Source organism: Podarcis filfolensis (genome assembly GCF_964270895.1).
Source record: "Podarcis filfolensis genome assembly, chromosome: 3".
NCBI classification, from domain to species: Eukaryota; Metazoa; Chordata; class Lepidosauria; order Squamata; family Lacertidae; genus Podarcis; species Podarcis filfolensis.
The window spans coordinates 90,968,211-90,982,531 of NC_139606.1; positions in this window are offsets into that span (position 1 = coordinate 90,968,211).

Here is a 14,321-nt window from a genome sequence, read left to right on the forward strand (position 1 = left end):
ACATTGCGCCTGGGCAGCTACAGATTGTGACTATGTTCAGTCTAACATGTGAGCAATCCTCATAAAAAATTGCTCTGTAAAATGTGACATTTTACTTCTCCCATCCTTTCCTGCCACCTCTTATTTCCGCACGAAAAATGCCCTGTGGATAACGTCCCTGCAAAAATTGCAGTATACAGGGGGAGCTCGGCATCAGCTATTATGAATGTTTTGTCTGTGCAAGGAGCTCAGCTTGCCAGATGGAATGATTCCCCCCTCTCCTCCCTCTGTTCTCCTGAACCCCCCGCCCACCAGAGCCAATTTTGTGGGGGGCACAGTGGGAAAACCCTGTTGTACAAGTGGAAGTTCTTGTGCAGGGCTTCCTCTAGTGGGGTCCTTAAATCCCTAGATGTTTTAGCAACAGACTGGGCAAAACTGGGAGTTCATGCCATAACTCCACGCAACTCAGACATCTTTTTATTCATGTCTCAAGGAAGAACCACCTGTTATCAGAAACATGTTTTCAGAGGAAGACCCACAACAAGCTCAGGTCTTCCATAATACAGCGCATAACATCAAGGTTCGTAGCCATTGATAGCTCCATGAATTTGTCTAACCCTTTTATAGCCATCCTAGTGGGTTGCTGCCTCTCCATCTTGTGGGACCACTTCCATGGCCTAATGTATGTTAAAGTCTGTCAGAGAAAAGTAGGCCATAGACACAAAATTCCTGCGGTCTCTGACCCATTGCATGCTTGATAATGATGCCTCTGCTTTGCACAGTCTGGCTGGCTGCCCATGCAACTTGGCAGAGGAACTTGGATAAGGATTAATTAATCCAGTCACTGATGAGCAAAGATGAAATCTTGACCAATTAACATTTTGATATAACAGTGGCACTGATGCACAAGGATGCTGCAGAAGTATTACTGGACATAGGAAGGAGAGTATTTTGGCTTCTTTGCTTCTGGCATTTAAATCTTCTGCTTATAGTAGGAGGCTTCTGGCATTATGGTGAAATGTCATGGGGAATACATAGCCTTTGGCTTCTGCAGATACTCCTGTTTCTGTTTCTTTTCTTTTGATTCAACTTATCCCAAGATCCGAGATCAATCAGAGACAATGTAAGCATTATAATTTAAAAGCACATTCGAAGAACATTCTTTCCCTCAAAGAATTCTGGGCACTGTAGTTTGTTAAGGATTGCTGTGATCTGTAACTCTGTGAAGGGTAAACTACATTACCCAGAATTCTTTGCAGAGGAAACTGTGCTTGGGATGTGTTTTAAAGGTGTAGTGTGTACGCAGCTTCAGTAACATAGATGTTGTAAACCAGAGGCAGGCAGAGTGCATGTCGAAGTTCCCAGGTTCAATCTCCAGCATCTCCAGGTAGTATTGTAATTTTCAGATTACCCAGAAGCAGGTTTAGGACAGCACAACTGGTCCTGCTGCACTGGGCGCCAAGCCTAGGGGGCACTGCAGGGCATCACAACTATGACATAGAGACCTGAGCATAACAGAAGGAGAGAGGCAGGAGGCGCCAAATTTTGGGCTTGTGCAGAGTGCCGCTGAAATTTGAAAGACCCAAATCCGCCCCTGGATTGCCCCTCCATGCATCCAGTGCATGAGGGGGGCTTGCAGTACCTCACCCCCACCACCAATGTGCCTCTCTGCCTGGCATGTATGAGAAGAGGCTCTATGCACGCACATATGAAGTATGGGCACAGGGTTCCTCCACAGGAGAAAAGAATCCTAGCTTGACTAGAACCCTGACCTCCTCGTGTGATGGAGCTCTCTGCACCTGTATCCAACACAAGATCAGGTGACTGTCAGGACAAGTCATAGCAAAACTACGCATATGAACAAACAGAAACCTTTGGAAATAACAGCCATGGGCACTTTAGACTTGGACCAGACTCCTTCACTTTACTGCACAGTTTCTAGGTGAGATGAACTTTAATACTACTATTCAGCCATAAGGCAGAAGAAATTTTTGATAAATACATAGGAACACGGTTGCATAAGGCTCTGTTCCTTTGTTCTTAGATTACTGCCTATTAGCCTTTATCGCAGAGTCTTGGAAATACCAGCTTTCAACAAAAGGAAATGTCACTGCTTTAGTTAATAGACTTTTTCCGGTAAAAGGCTCTAATTGACTATCGTCACTCAAATCCAGCTCCCACTGCACCCCCCCCTTTTAAGGGAATATTTAATGTCAGGCTCAGAATTTCCTACATCTACTCATAAAGGAAATCTTGACTCATACAAACACCAGCTGGGGAAAAACCCAGATGCCCCAAGGATTTTCTTGAAGCACAGCAAACTAATTCCAAAGGCAATTTTCGCCTTATTCAGGTTTTCTGGGCTAAAATGACACATAATGGGAGAGGTTGGAACTTTTTCAGCCCAAGGGCCGCATTTCCCTCTGGGTAACATTCTGAGGGCCACATGCCAGTGGTGAGCAGAGCAACTAATGTGAACAGTAGCCTAGTTTCTACACATTTTCACACACCACTCTCTATTCTCCATCCATCCAGAGAAGCAAGAAGCATGATCAGCATTCATGGACTCTTTCCAGCCAGGGAAAAAGCATTTGTTTATTTAAGAGCTTATTTATTTCAAAGCACTGATATACTGTTTAAGGATGAATTCAACTACGAGGTCCCATCAGTGGAAGCCCCTGTGCAACAGGGTTCCCCCCTCCCTCTGTGTGCCGCCTTCACCCCCAAAATTGTCTTGGAGGGGTTGGGAAATTCCCTGGACCAATGCACAGGGGAAGGGGAGGAGGGATCTTCCTATCTGGCAAGATATTTCAAAAACCTCTAAGCAATGAAAAACATTCAGAGTGCAAAGCAGGGCCAATGAAGCTTATGGCCTGGGGCGATTCTGAGGGCCAATTCTGGAGGGTTGAACTCTTGGGCCTGAGGGTCCCCACATTTGTGCAAGGGGGAAGAGTGGGAATGCTTCAGTCACTGGGCTCCACTGAAAATGGCTTCTCCATGCGAACCAAGAAGTAACCTCTCCGGACAACGGAACTGTCAGTTTGCATTTCTCAGTACAGAAAGTATTGATCTGATGTGTAGATATCTTTCCTATTCTGATTAATTCAAGAATGTTCTAGAATAAGGTCACCAGATTTTTTAAATGAATCTGGGGATACTTTTTTTTTATTGGAAAAGAGAAAAAAAAGTTATTACTTCTTCATATATTTTTTAATATCTTCTCCTCTGTCACATGGCCTTCCTCTGGGTTCCGCCCTGCTCTCTCGGAGCACTAGTCACCGTGGATGTAGGCTCAGGTTGGGCCTGTGCTCGGCCACCTGCCCTTGCCCTCCCAGTGCTCTCCTACCTCTCCTCCTCAGCAGTGGTGCAGCAGCATGGGTAGGCCAGGGCTTCTTTCTTTTTTCTCCTTCTTCTTTGTCTGTCCTCCTTCTTTGATCCCCTTTCCTTTTGTGTTGGCTCCGGGGTTTTCCTGGCCCCGGAGCACTGCTGGGCAGTCTGCCAGGTGGCCGGGTGCTCTTGCTCCCGGCTTGATTTGGGTCATGGGGGAGTCAGTGGCTCCCCCAGTTGACATGCTGGCCATCCCTGGTTCCCCTTCAGTAGTGGCGGTGACAGCGGCAGTCTCAGCAGCCTGGAGCCAGCCTGGTAGCTTCAGGAGCTGCTCACTGCCGTGGCGCCCACCATGTTGCCTCACTGGAAGTCCCCATATGATGTGTCTTGTGCCGTTGAACCAATCATGCAACATTCATTCCCTACTAATAAATCTACAACACTTAAAATATAAATCCAGGGACATTAAATGAAATCCGGAGACATTCCGGGGATGGATTTGTCAGGGGACAGATTTGTAAATCTGGGGACTGTCCCCGGGAACGGGGACATCTGGTAAAGCATGTTCTCCATAATAGAGGGCACGTGTTGCGGTGGGGGCCAAAAAGGCCACCCCACTGTTGTTCGGCAAATTGGCCACATGCTGTGATTGGGCAGGGAGTGTTGCTGGGGAGAATGTTATGTTGCTAAAGTGTGGGAGGGGTCAGAGGTCTTAAATGCAGGGCTCGCAGCCTGAGGCCTTCTCTTGGACTGCGTGCACCAGATCACCCGCCCACCCTCCCTGTAAAGGGGGGGGGGTTCGTTGTCCTCTGACCTTGCTATGCCTGTCATGGGGTCGTCTGCCTTGGGGCAGGGGCCTGGTAGGAATTTTGTCCATTTGGCTGATTGGCTGTTGCCATTTGGTTTTTGCTACTGCGTAGAAAATAGTCACAACTTGTAAGGTTGGTGGTTAGGCATTGGTTAAAATTGGTTGGTGGAGGGGTGCGGAAAGGGAATTCCGTTAAAGGAATCCAGGGGCTTGCCATCCCTTTCGTCCTAGTCCCTGGCATCGGACTTGGGCCGTGCAAGCCCCAGGGGGCATGTGGGTGAGAGATGAGGGACTGGTGCTCAGCTTCATTTCTCCCCATATGGTTCTCCTATACTGGCTTCCGCTGGAATCCAGAAGTCAGTTCTGTCCCCCTGACTGGCTTCCGCTGGAATCCGGAGGTCAGTTCTGTCCCTGGGGCAAGGACAGATAGTTGTAACCAATGCCTAAGCAACCACTCATGTGTGTATATTTAAATAAAGTTGTGGCCAAATTCATGCCAAAAACCTTAAACAAAAATTGATATGTGAAGTGTGAGTTATTGGGGTGGCCTGGGGGACCTCGACGTGCAACCATAATCTAGAAGTTTTCTATCCATGTGAAAGAAACAGGCAGAAGGTTCTTGTTTGGGTTATTCCTTCTGAGAAGCTGAATACAGCTGGTTTAAACTGGTTCTGTTATCTTTCTGCCAAGGTCATACTGACTATAATAATAAGACTCGAAGGATCCTGGGTTTCACTCATTTTCTCCTTCTGTCTCTTTGTTCTGGTGTTCTGTTCTGTATGCTTAGTGTTAAGTTTAAGTCTTATTATAAGTCATTGTAAGTTTTATTGTAAGTACTGCAACTGGATTTTTTTATTAACTGTGCTAATCCTGAATGTATTTGATCTGTGACCATTATGCCCATTTGCCTTCAAAAAGCTCTGCTTTTGCCTCTGGCAATTGCCTCTGGTCTATTTTTTGGGAACTCTGCAATGTGTTTAAGTCATCCTCCTCCACACACGACAGAAACAACTCTTCTTTTCTTATCTCTGCAAAATCCCTGCACTCTTCCACCGCTGGGCTCCATTGAAATGGCTTCTCAAGAAATGGGTGCAGCTGGTGCACAAGCTTTAACTGTGCAAATGCACTCCTGACCACCACGGAAGACCTGGGCATCCAATACTCAGGGCTGAGTCCAGGACCACGCCCAAACTGTGAACTTGTATCTTCTGGGGGAGTGTTACCCCATCCAGCACAGGCTGAATTATTATTCCCTGTTCTGCCTTCCAACTGACCAACAGCACTTATGCCTAGATTGTTTCAGTTTGTTCACCCTCACTGAAGAAGAAGAAGAAGAAGAAGAAGAAGAAGAAGAAGAAGAGGAGGAGGAGGAGGAGGAGGAGGAGGAGGAGTTTGGATTTGATATCCTGCTTTATCACTACCCTAAGGAGTCTCAAAGCGCCTAACAATCTCCTTTCCCTTCCTCCCCCACAACAAACACTCTGTGAGGTGAGTGAGGCTGAGTGACTTCAGAGAGAAGTGTGACTAGCCCAAGGTCACCCAGCAGCTGCATGTGGAGGAGCGGGGACGCGAACCTGGTTCACCAGATTACAAGTCCACCGCTCTTAACCACTACACCATGCTGGCTCCCAGCTGGACCGAGACAGCTTCCTTAGATTTAGGTGGAAAGGAGAACTAGAGCTGGGTGCCATCAACATACGGATAACTCTGAACCCTGAAACTCTGGAATACTTCTTCCAGTGGTTTCATGTAAATGTTACATAGCATGGGTGACAGAACAAAAGCCTGAGGCCAATGGCCATGGCGTCAAACAGGAGCCCCCCAGCACCACCTTCTGGGCTTGCCCCTCTAGGAAGGAATAGAACCACTGCAAAACAGCAATAGAATCTAGTCAGTCTGGTGGAGCCTTTGCTGGGCCTGGAAGAGCATAAAAATAGGATGAGCCATCCTTTCTTCCTCCTCTCCTTCATGGCATCTTCTCCTACCATATGCTCCCACTCGCTTGCACTTCGACTGCCATCAAACCGTTCCAAGATTCTGCACAAACACCGGGCTCAGATGAAAAGCATGCAAATGAAGTAAGAGCATTCAAAATAAGCAGATTTCAATCCATTTTAATGACTTGTGTAATTAAATGTGAGCTTCCATGGCTCCCTCTGTTCAGAATTAGAAAGTCTTGTCCAGAGGCAAATTTCGCACAGCTCAGGGGTGCTGTTTTCTATGCAAAGGTTCTGGAGGTATCCTTTGCTGGTTTCCCCAGGTCCTACAACAAGGCTGCTAGGAATTCCAGCTATATCGACAGGGGGGATAATTAAAAAGACATCTCAAGTCTCCAAAGGATTGTTGTCAGAATCCCACCCAACACAGACCCTCAAGAGGCCTCCTCTGAGGAAGAGGTGTGAGAGAACCTCACTTCAACTGAGGACCTGGAAGAACCTGCAATAATCCCAAGAGCAGCCTAAAGTCATTTGGGCCTCCTCATAACCCTGTCAACCATATCCTGATCTCTGCCTTGAACCCAAATCCTCCCTCTTTGTCACCTGGGACTCAAGAGCAAAGGTGCTTGCAGACCTGGCAAGAAGGGGCAGGTGAATCCATCCATTTTGGTGAGGAAACCACTATTCCCATGCCGGAGCTACGATTCGCAGATCATTAAACCACTCAGACAATTGTAGCTCTGTGAGCGGAATGGAGATCTCCTAAAAACTTTCAGCACCCTTAACAAACTACTGTTCCCAGGGTTGTTTGGGGCAAGCCAGGATTGTTTAAAGCAATATGATACGGTTTTAAATGTACAGTGGTACCTTGGGTTACATACGCTTCAGGTTACATACGCTTGAGGTTACAAACTCCGCTAACCCAGAAATAGTACCTCGGGTTAAGAACTTTGCTTCAGGATGAGAACAGAAATCGTGCTCCAGCAGTGCGGCAGCAGCAGGAGGCCCCATTAGCCAAAGTGGTGCTTCAGGTTAAGAACAGTTTCAGGTTAAGAACGGATCTCCGGAATGAATTAAGTACTTAACCCGAGATACCACTGTATAGTGCAGATAGGGCTTCAGCGGCGGATATCATCATCAAAAGTTGACTTCCACACATGAAACTGCCACATTGCATCTATATTTTCAGACAGGACCAGCCCTTCCATTAGGCAAAGCGAGGCAAGTGCTACAGGTAGATTGTTCTCCTCTCGGGCCAAACACTTGCCTCAGTTAGCTGGTCTCTTAGCTCCTCCCACCTGCCAAAACTCACCTCATCCCCCCTCACTTTAAGAAGAACCTGTAAGGGGGAAAGTCCTTCCCTCAGAGTGGGACACTCTGATTAGGGCAGTTGTGACAGCATCCGTGCCGCTGTCGTGATCTGCTGTGGGGGAGTTTAAAGTTGTAGTAACTTCAAACTTTTTTCTTTAAAAAAATGTTTTTTAGGGAGAAAAGAGGGGGGAGATGCAGAGGAAGGAGGATGGCAGCAGCTCTGCAGCAATGGCTCAATCTCTTAATGGTTTTTTTTTCCCAGAGGTTCGGTAAAATGAGACTAGAAAACTTGCATAGACCTGCAGAGGCCTAGGCTATGGTGTGATAAGGGGGTTGGCTCATTTCCCCTGTCTTTTGAAGCCAAGCTGGTAGAGCTATAGTCAATTAACAGGGAAGCAGGGTGTGAGGAGCATAACCTTGATTTAAAGGGATACTTGCCTAGAAAATCCCCATATAAATTTTGGCAGAAAAACAAACACGCCTCCGACAAACAGAAAATCACAAACATTCGTCTTTCCTATGCAATAATCAATACAGTTTCTAGTCACCTTTTCATTCTAATCCCGCATTTGCAGTGTTGATTTAAAGTGTTTTTCTGTCAGTTCTTCCACAACTCTCACAGGGTACCTGGCATGAGCTGGTTCATTTTTCATAGCTATAACATTCTCACCCTACAGGAATTGGGTCTGTAAAGGAAAGGAGGTGCCTATCTGAAACAGGATTTCAAATGGAGAATGAATAGTGCCTAGGGTGAGTTTGCATTTCATGTAGCAAGAGGGGAGCTTAAAATGGTACTTGGTAGACAACGATGGTTAACTATTGGAAGATAGGAGAGATGTTAGGAAAAAGATGGCGTAGTTGTTGAGAGATTACCTCTGGAAAGCAGGTCTAAGATTTAGAAGATCTAGAACAGTGCTCTTCACCCTTGGGCCCCAAATATTGTTGGACAACAATTCCCATCTTCCCTGGTTGTTGACTGTGTTGTTGGTCATGTTGGCTGGGGCTGATGGGAGTTGGTGACCATCTAAAGGGCCACTCTGGTTTTCACCCCTGCTCTAGAATCTATGGGAAATTACCAAATATTTAAAAACAACCCACAGTGAGCTAAGGTCCTGATCCAACTGCTGTTCCATGTAATGACTAATAGACTTCGGATGTAAATGAGCATGCCTGTACACATCAAAAGACACATCTGTCCCCATGGTTGAAGATGTTGTTGTTTAGTCGTTTAGTCGTGTCCGACTCTTCGTGACCCCATGGACCAGAGCATGCCAGGCAGTCCTGTCTTCCACTGCCTCCCGCAGTTTGGTTGAAGATGTAGTAGCTGCAATATTATTATTTTTTGCATTCTCCCACTCAGTCCTGCAAGGGAGCCTGTGCTGTTTAGTTCAGAGTTGTAGTGGCAACAACTGCAGGCTTTGCCATGCAAGGAGCTGATGCAAGCTGGGTTTGAAAGGAAGTCCCAATGGCCATTTGCATTTTTCTTCTGTTAGAGGACCTTTACATAGAAGCTTCTGGAAGAACAGCTTCAGGAACACCGCATCAACATGTCTAGCACTTTCAATCCAGTAGGAGACAACTGTAATCCCCATGCTTATTACTAATCCAAATGGAATGGAAGATCCACAGAGGTGACACAATCAACTGTGGTGCAAAACCCAAGTGCATCTCTTCCCCTCCCTTCCTGTTTCGTTCTGCCATCGCGGGGGAAGCAGCCGTCTGGAAGTGCTCTTACAGTCCTTTAAAATATCATATCACATCTAAAGCTCCTGAAAGCAATCCAAGTCAGCCAGATGATCCAATTAAAATCTAACCACACAATCAAAGCAATGTATGAAAAAAAAAGTCATTTCCACTTCCACTTCCTCTCTCTCTCTAGCTACCAACGTTGCATCAACAGGCCAACTCTTTTTAAAAACTGGATGGAACGCCATGACCATTAGGTTAACAGCTCTGTTGGTTCTAACCTACACTTCAGAAATTTAACAGATCGTGTGTATTGGGTTATAGTGCTACATACAGTGCTTTTTTCTTTAAAAAAATGTTTAGGGGTACTCTCATTTTCCTACTCATATTGAAATACTGCCCCTCAATGAGGCCAAACTTACATTCACAAAATGTTTAGGGGTATGAGTACCCCTGCGTCCCCTCAGAAAGAAAGAAAAAGCACTGGCTACACATACAAACTTTTTGTCTGGTTAAGTCCTTAGATTTGAGCATCATTTGTTGAGAGCACTTCATTTTTAGGAGTGAGATTCTGTTTCAAGTATTGTTCACATGCAACAGGGAGAACAGCGAAGAGGTCCCAGTGAACCCAGAAGAGTCCTCTTGAGCAGAACTTGCATTTAAAGCAAGGGATTGCTGGGGCTGACGTCCGCACAGAAATCTGGAAGAACATGACGAAAGTCCTGATGGATCCAGCCAAAGACCTATCTAGCCCAGCATCCTGTTGTCACAGTGACCACCCAGATGCTCCTACAGGAAGCCCCTGAGCAGGATCTGAGGGCAACAGCACTTGTGATTCCCAACAACTGGTACTCAGAGGCATCCTACCTCCGACAGCAGAGGCAGAACATAGCCATCGTGGCTAGTAGCCACTGATTGCTGTACCCTCCATGAATCTGTCCAATCCTTTACTTAAGCCATCCAAGTTGGTGGTTATCACTACTTTTTGTGGGAGTGAATTCCATAGTTGAACTATGCACTGCATGTGGAAATAGTTTACAGTATTTAGTCTATCCTGAATCTTTCAACATTCAGCTTCATTGCAATATCCTAGCATCCATAATCCTAGGTTCTAGTATTATGAATTTATGAGATGATTGTGGACGGGGGTGCCAACTCCTGGGGGCCAAGCCCTCCCCACCCCCAATATGCTAAGCTAAAGGTAAAGGTAAAGGGACCCCTGACCATTAGGTCCAGTCATGGCCGACTCTGGGGTTGCGGCACTCATCTCGCTTTATTGGCCGAGGGAGCCGGCGTACAGCTTCCGGGTCATGTGGCCAGCATGACTAAGCCGCTTGTGGCGAACCAGAGCAGCACACGGAAACGCCGTTTACCTTCCTGCCAGAGCGGTACCTATTTATCTACTTGCACTTTGACATGCTTTCAAACTGCTAGGTTGGCAGGAGCAGGGACCGAGCAACGGGAGCTCACCCCATCGCGGGGATTCAAACCGCCGACCTTCTGACTGGGCAAGTCCTAGGCTCTGTGGTTTAACCCACAGCGCCACCCGGACTAAGCTAGAGAGGCCTTAATCTGATCCCACTTTTCCCATGCTCTTCTGGCCTGAAAGTCATTTCTCTCAACCTTGACCGTTAGTTGGCTATTGTTACTGAATAATAAGCACCACACAGTGATTGTGCTGTACAGGACAAAATCAAATGCACATTCCATGGTGCATTATCGGTGTGTGAGTGTGGAGGAGAATCTACCCTGGGAAGAAGGGACATTTTGCATCAATCAGTCCTTCCCCCTCACACATCCACCCACCTACTGCAGGCTTCCTTCAAAACAATGAGCTGCACCGCAAGCGACATCGTCTTTAATCAGCCTCTTCCCCTCTGGAATCCTTTTATAAATATTGCTAATAGCTCAGCACATCGTACAAATGTACAGCATGTTCTGCCTCTGCTGTCCTTTGAGAGTCATGGAAAGATGACTTCAGTGAAATATTGTTGCTCAGATGCTTTGGCAGATCTCTACCATGGGCCTACGCTTGCCTTTTCCACCTGCCCTGCCTCCATCTCACCCCAGAAGACCTGCCCACATTTACTGTGATGGCCTTGAGATAGAGATCTGGAGGAGGAAAAAGGCATCTCAGGACAAGGTGGAGCAGGCAGGTGATGGGACAGGTTATGAATGACCATGTAATGTAGAGAAAGAATCATTAGAGTGGGCTGAGAGGCTGAAGGCCACACCATCAGTTTATCATTGGGCGGGGTGTTGTTTGTTGTATTTCTGAGTCACCTCGTGCCTATCGTCATAAAAAGCAGGTTCTACTGTTATGAGAGTCCCATGGACTGCAATAAGATCAAACTGATCCATTCTGAAGGAAATCAGCCCTGAGTGCTCACTGGAAGGACAGATCCTGAAGCTGAGGCTCTAATACTTTGGCTACCGCATGAGAAGAGAAGACTCCCTGGAAAAGACCCTGATGTTGGGAAAGATGGAGGGCACAAGGAGAAGGGGACGACAGAGGACGAGATGGTTGGACAGTGTTCTCGAAGCTACCAGCATGAGTTTGACCAAACTGTGGGAGGCAGTGGAAGACAGGAGTGCCTGGCATGCTCTGGTCCATGGGGTCATGAAGAGTCGGACATGACTAAACGACTAAACAACAACACTGTTATGAGAGGGAGGGAGGGAGGGAGGAAGAACCACAGCTCTGTCCAGTTTCTCAAAATCACACATTTTATAAACTTCTTTCGTGTCCCAATTTACATACCTTTTATTCCAAACTAAAACATTGTGCATTTTCCAAGGGGATAATGCTCCAGTCCCTGCATCATTTTGGTAGCCCTTTTATGCATCTCCCAGCTCTAACGTTATCCGTTTTGAGATGCAGAGACCAGAGTTGTGTACAGTATACCAACTGTGGCCAGACCACAGATATGTATAAAATTGTTATGACATTGGTCGTATTGTTTTCAATCTCTTCCCCTAACACAGACCTTGCCCTTTTCGCAGCTGTGACACCCTGAGTTAACATTTTTATTGAGCTATCTGCCATGACCTCAAACTCTCTTTCCTGATCAGCCATTGCCAGTTGAGACCCCATTGGTGTAAATGTGAAGCTGGTCAAAAAGGGAGGCTTTATTTGTTCAAAAATAAATCCCAGTCCTTAAATGTTTGCACTGGAGCAAGGCTCAGAGCTCTTGGCTACAGCAAGGACTAGGCAAGAAACAAATGCCATGAAGAACAATGCACATGCGTAGATGTCAAGGAAAGGGAAACATAATAAAGCCCTTTCAGATTCTGTTGACATACAGTAGCTACAGAGGACGGCTGTGTAGTCAAGTGTAATTTTACGGCACGTTCAAAGTACATTTCAAAGAATTCTGGACACTGTAGTTGACCGCTCTCATAGTTACAATTCACATCAACCCTTAACAAATGACAGTGCCCAGAACTCAGGTGGAGGGCAGAAGATGCTTTAAATGCGCTTTAAAGTAATAGCATGTATGAAGCCCAAGCGAAACGGGAGAAATGAATCCTGAAATGATTGGGAGGAGCTTAGAAACATGCCAGACCTTATCAGTATTTCAAAAACAAGGTCAACGCGAAGGAAGAATAGCCTACTTGCTATTCAAAAGGAATCCTTCTATTGAACAAGAGACACATTCGCATTAGCGTCGTCGACTGCAACGATCCGCTCCAAGGAGGAAGAGGACAAATTATATATCATCAATGAAATTAGGACTTATAGATCCCTTCCTGCATACCCCTTGTTTGGAAAATTAACATGTTCAAATACTAGAGGGTGATAGGTTATCACCGATCTGTCCTTCCACTAATGCAGTGGGGGGGGGCAGGGAGCAGAATCTCAGGTCTGAGGATTCAAATGCAGACTCTTCCAATGCCACACACCCTTCTTCCCTTGCCTCCCCAGCCACACCACACCTGGGGTAAGGCCACTTCCTGTGTTCCTTATCCAGAGTAACCATCTGCCTACAATGAGGCACCCAGCAGCTGGGGGGCAAAGGATGAATGCCTAGGGATCTGTGGGTCAAATCTTTGTTTTTTTAAGTTTGAGAGTGTGTGGAGTTTTGCTTTTGATGTGTTTATATTGCTTTGGATTTGATGGGTTTATATGTTATTTTGCATTTAAATTGCTTTCATGCTTATCTATTGTAAGCTGCCCAGAGAACATTGTGTTACGGGATCAGGAACATGTCCTGGTCAGGTTTGATGAGGCCCTAAGCTACTGAAGGTAATGGGGCCCTTTATATGTCCAGCTGTCCTTTGTCAACAACAAATTATCTCTGTTTTTGTGTTGAATATATGCTATATGGTAATTTATGGAACTAATAGGTATCTAAAGCCATTTGCACATGTTGACACGCAATTAGTCCAAGTAGAATGTAGGCACCTTATATACAGAAATGACCAAACCAGTGATATTTTAGGGAGCAGGCTAGCAGGCGGGGCCCATTACTTACATCATAGGAGCCTACACAACACAAAACACTGTCGGTGTATGTAGGTTTTATTCCATTTTTTAAAATCTTATATTTTGGAAATGTACATCCAGGTTTTTTCCCTTTAGTTTTTTTTGGGGGCCCCAAGAGAGTGGGGCCCTGAGCTATAGTTTGTTTAGCTTATATGTAAAGCCAGCACTGGTCCTGGTTTTCAGGTGTAAAAATGGCATCAGGGGGAATTTTGCCGAATTGGCAAAATGAAAACCCAGATGTATGGCAACACGATGGAAACAGCTCAAAAAGCTTAAAATCATTAGGTTTCCTTTAAAAAGCTCAACAACTTTGCGGGTGTCAGGAATTTGGCAACCCTAGGAGCAGCATTCAAAGGCCATAAATAAAACCCAAAACAATGGCTGGCCATCTGAGGCATTGTGTTCCATATCCCACTTTTAGTACATTACTGTGTATATTTCTCTCTTCCCCCTTCTGCTAAGGAGCTTGGCCTCAGGGTGACACCTGGGGCTCCCAGTTTTACCCTCACAATAACCCTGTTATTGTGGCAACAGACACAGTTTATGGGCTAAGTACAGATTTGAACCCGTATTGCCTCAATCCAACATTTGACCCGGCTGGTACTGCAAAGTATAGGAAATGCAGCTTAAAATTTTACAGGTGGATTGTGTGATGGCTGAGCTGGGTGACAACACATGTAAAATCAGTCAATAAGAGTATAATGTACAACAGAATCTTGCTCTCACAGTGGCCAATCAGAGGCCTGCGAGAAACCAGCAAGCAGGATTTGAAGAAGAAGAAGAAGAA